Raw genomic sequence first — 5,554 nt, 5'->3', positions numbered from 1 at the left:
AGCGTGGGAAGTGTGTTTTCACTAAAACAAAAACAAAGCAAAACTGACTGCCTTTTTGTTAAATGATTAAGAGATCCAGGATGTATTCTGCATTCCCCATCCTCCACCTGCCTGTTACCCTTTCTATATTATAACAACCTGAGGACATATAAAAACGATGTTTTCCGGGGGGAGCAAAAAGTTTATACTGGGACAGCACACGTTACCCTAGTCTGCAGGCAGAGAAAAGGAAGACAAGGGTGATTAGCCAGCTCACTACTGATGCCAGAGGAGCCCGAGAGGGAAAGTGAGAGAGCAGGTTTCACCCTTCTTTGAAAGCATATGCTTATTTGCATTTTCTTGTTGGACTTAGCTATCATATACCATCTAGAGGTAGAGAAGGGCTTTACAAAAAGAGGGCCATCATGCCTATTTTAGTGATGGGGAAACAGAGGCACAGAGTGTCATCACCAATCCAAGATTATCCATCAGGACAGAGCCAGTACCAGAAACCAGACATCCCATGCGTGAAGGCAACACTTACACCCTTACGCTATGCTGTAAATTAGCTATATAAGCTGTTTGTTTCACCTCCTCCACTTCTCACTGTCTTATAGCAACGTAACCCAAACTTGCGATCTCCTATCTCCAGGCCTAGTCCCGCATTTCCCGCGTCACAAAACCCCCAGGAAAACCCATCCTAAACGCATTCTGACGCACCACTAAGGTAAGGGCTAGGCCCTAGCATGGTTTAAGAACTCAGACAACCAGTATTTCTGTCACTATTGCCTTCAGGTGCTTTCAGAGGAAAGCATTTCCATCTAAAGACTCACAACCAAGAATTAGTTGCAGGAAACATTTCCAGTCAAATTACAGTCTTTGCTTACTTGAACTCTCTTTTTCAAAGACCCTCTTGCAGACCTCAGCATAAAGGCATGTCCGGGTCCAAGCTGTAATATATAGTACGATATACTCCACAGCACAGGCTTACAACTGACAAAGCCGTAAGACTTACCTAAGTTACGCCAAGGATGCACCTGCCTCGTGGAACCACGGAGGATCAGGACAGCGCAAAGGTAGCGTAAATTCACAAGAACCTGCTCAACTCTCCCTCGCAACCATTGTCATTGCCCTAAAGAGATTATAGGCTAAATTTAGATGTGATATGCTAAGCTCAAGTAACGTACAGCCCCCGCAAGGAACCACGGGGCAGAGGACAAAGGGTTTAAGCAGCTCTTTTGAAGCCTGATTGCATTTGGGGAGTTCAGAGAACAGTGGTTATGTATTAGCTCACCCATCATCAGCATGGAAAGAATGAGATGAGGGATTCAGGAGATTTAAGTTTACTTTAATTACATTTTCAAATTTAAGTAAAATGTCTTTTTACCCTTTTATTTATCTGATTTAAGTAAGACTCTACAGAAACACTTGCATTCCTGAAGGGACCATTGCTATATGCAGATACCGTGCCTTTATTTGAAAGGAGAGAAAAAAGCCCATTAAAATTCTCTTAAGGAACTTGCCATCATTTGCTTTAAAAAATGAATAATCAAAACACAAAGAATAAAAAGCTTTTTTGTCTCCAAGGCACGAAGGGAAGTATTTTTCATATCTAAGTATGCACAACAGAGTTTGGCCACGAGCCTACTGGCATCTGTGTGTTGATCCGAATGAACTTTAAGACGTCTGTTCTCTCAGAGGACATGTATTGTTTAAAATAAATTAAAAAAAAAAATCCATGACTGCTTTTAATCTACCTGAAATATGGAATACAGACACAGCATATTTCGTTCTTGCTTTATGGTTTACTACACATGCCTTTTTCGCCTGCTGTAGCTTTACTAGGCTATTTCTGTTCCTGTATCACAGTAAAGAACTAACATTTCCTGGAGAACCCACCCAGGGCCATATAAAGCCATCTGCTTTTAAGTCAGCAATTAATTTTTCTTAAAGATATGCATGGAACAGCTCACACTGTCACTCCAAGAAATTACACTACTGTTTATTTAAGCAATAAAGGAATTGGTTCCAAACAGAGGGCTTTTTTTCCCAGCATTTGTCCTCCACATGTGGTTTTTTTCCTGAAGTGTTGATTTTTCATAGTTAAGAGACTTTTTCCTGCCTTTTATCCACCAGGCTGATTGCATTCTTATTCTCCTCTATTTAATGAGAGTTGACATTCAGCTCAGCACTCTGTAAAACAGGAAACAATATAATTCCTGTTCCAAAGAGATAAGAGTTTAAACTGACCTCATATGAATTTGGCATACGGAAAACATACATTCAAATCCAACCTTGTGATTATACAGGCTTTAGGTTTTTTAATCATGGAAGAGAAGACACATGGCCAAGCCCCTTTGCCCCATCCTCCTGCAATCTGAAATGACCTTTATATCTCCCAAAAGAGCAGCCCCTTAACCCAGCTGCCACAAATGATGCTCAGTTGCTCACAACCTCCTCACTCAAGCAGACTAGTCTCTCTGCTACTTACCAAAGGGATCCCACATTACCTCTTAATAGGAGGACTTGCTCTGCACATATAAAACAATATGAGACACATGCCAAATTCTCTGTTCTCCTTCCAGTGGTTGCACAATTATGATCACCTGTGTGAGACACCGTCATACACTCCCAAGAAGCTACTCAAGAGGTAAGGCCAACGATGGACAGTTGAAGGAATGATTTTTTCCCCTCAGACTGCCTTATCTGCCCACAGATAGAGCCTTATTCATCCACAAAGAGCTCTCTTGTGAATATCCCAAATTCAAAGTTGCATGACAAATTCCAACTTGTTATCCTGAAGAACTTGGGAACAGGGATTCCTCAAAGTAGCATGGTTTTCTTAAGAAAAGGACCCATGTTCTGACTATCAGTTTTATTCCTAACGTCACAAATTCATCATCTGAAAAGCAACAGTCAAGTCTGAAAATGTATATGGATAAAGTGTGTAAGGCTTACCTACTCCATCATATCCATTTCTGACTAGGCAAAGCAGCAGGATTGAAATACAAAATTCAAACAGAAGTTTTAAATAAAATCTATGCTCCAAAACCAAAACGTTCACTGGAAGTCCTGCAAGCCAGATCTGCTGAATTAGGCACTGCTCTGCTCACTGGCTCAGACTCAGACACATCTATTTGATTCTCTTAGAGCAATAAAACACGTTCATTTTTTTCCTTTTACTATAAAAGTTCGTATCTGAAAGAACTGCACGAATTTTACAAGAACACATGAAGATGAGATTACCTCTGCCAACCTGGCAATATCTCTGCTGTCAAATAATTAACACATTAATCACAGCTGATAAAAACATTAATGGCTTCCTTCAAAAAGTATTAAAAGGTATTCATCACAGTCTACAAAGGAAGAATTCCTTTCATATGAACTGGGAGTCTGAGAACACTAAATCCTCTGCCTAGAGAACTAGATTTTTTTTTTTTTTTTAAATAAGGACTTTCATATCAAAAATTACATTTTGCTATGTTCAGTGACTAGCCACCTCTTGAAGATTCCACTCACCTCTCTAGGGCACCTGCAGCAGATATTATGTAAATATTAGTTAAATGTAGTGATAGGTACAGACAGAGGATGCAATCTCGGTAACTCCATAGAAGGCTGGCAGACGTGAGAAAAATGAAGTTCCTTGACAGTTTAAAATGATCTAAGACATAATTGCTGAAGTCCACCTTCCCTATCTCCTCCCTCACACTCCACATTCCTCACCACTCCCCCTCGACCTGACCTTAGCTCTCATCCCATTCTAAAGGGAGCTGGACCACCAGAAACTTGTACACCTTTTTCCCGTGAGATTAATTTTCTGTCTATACAGCTCCATAAACTGGCACACCACAGCATCAGGTGATTGCTGACTCTGTAAGCTTAAACAGATGAAAGATAATTTGCTGAGGACCATACATAATATACAATATTTAAAAATACAAAAGGTAACTTAGAAAAATAACATTTTAAAGTAAAATGACATTTATCATTGATATCCACTTTAATATTCTGCTTGGAGAAGTAAATTCTTAAATAGAATATTTGAGACAGCTTTTTTTTTTTTTTTTAATTAAACAGCGACCAAGAATACATGAACTGTGCTCAGAATTCTTGGAACAGGTGGGTTCTTAGCTTGCATTACAGAGATACACTCAAAACCTCTGGCAGTATCAGTGATTTCAAAAGACAGAATGCTTGCTGATGAAAGGCAGTAAATGCAACTCCTAGTCCAGGAGCCACAGGACACAGGAGCCAATTATTTAAAGTACCGAATTACTACCGCAATTCTGTGATTCACTTTTATTTAAACTTACCAACCAAACAGCTTGAATTTAAGAAACAGTTGGACATATTAGCAAATGTTATTTTGTGGTGAGTTAACATTACTTTTATTTGAGAGGTAAGACTCCTACCTACTACAATCCTTTGGATCAGTCAAACAAAGGCACAAGAGGAGACTGATTTGCATGATCAGATGGGATTTACAAAAAAGTTTTCAGTGGAGCAAGGACAGATCTGTCCTATTCAACACTGAACTGATGACTTAGAAAAGTGGAGGAACAGCGAGGCAATTAAAGTTCTTTCATTCGGAGCAATAAAGAGAAGGGGTACCTACAAGAGCTGCAGGCAGGTCTGAACACTGACTGAACAATAAAGCAAGCAGCTGACATTCAGCGTAAATCAAGTGATGCACAGAATGAAAAAAACAAGTTCCAGCTTCACCCTGCAGAAATAAGTACTGAATTAACATCAGAAATAAACGAGGCCTCAGTTATAAGATCTAAGAAAACGTCAGTTCAAAACCCAGCAGCAGTCAGAAAAAACAAATGATAAGAATTGGGGGACATGAGGGTAAGAAAACCAGAAAAAGCATTTGTTTTTGTGCCCTTGTATCTTAAAAGCCTTTTACTATGCGGTGACCAGAACACCAGGTACAGAAAAGAAACACGGATGGTGAGACGTTTAAAAGGACTTCTCTGTGTGGCACGCTTAAATGAACTAAGGAGCCTGAAAGGGATAGGGCAGGACCATTAACACCAGGAGTGACACAACAAAGCTGTTCAGTTTATTCCACTACAAAAGTCTAAGGGACCCCCTCAAATCTGTGAACTGATAATCACTGGCAGCCAGGAAAGTATTCTGGGCAAACAGATGTTTGGACTGTATTAATATTACTTCCAAGGTATGAATGGTCAGAAGAGGTAATCTGCTAGATGGATTTTTGGTCTGATCCAGTGTAGCCATTCTTACAGTTTAAGCAATTTGACTGTTAAGCAACCACACCAGAAAAACAACTGAATAAATTCAACTGGCTTGAATTAGCTCATTTTGATCATTATTTTAGTTACACTGGGGAAGTGAAAGTTTATGGAGAAGTTCCTCTGTCCTGACCCATATATGTGAGGTGTATATAATGGATCGAGATGTAGATTATAGTTTATCTAGTGATGGTGCCCGAGGCGTAGAAAATGAATGACTGTGAGAGCTCTTAGAGATAATTTGTATAAAATAATCAACTCAGTGCATGAATTTGAAATCCATATTTACAAATCCAAGGAAAAGAGACACGCAGAAG

The sequence above is a fragment of the Struthio camelus genome, chromosome 8 (genome assembly GCF_040807025.1).
Source record: "Struthio camelus isolate bStrCam1 chromosome 8, bStrCam1.hap1, whole genome shotgun sequence".
Lineage (NCBI taxonomy): Eukaryota > Metazoa > Chordata > Aves > Struthioniformes > Struthionidae > Struthio > Struthio camelus.
The sequence above is the reverse complement of the archived record's forward strand: the minus strand, read 5'-3'. Positions refer to the sequence as shown.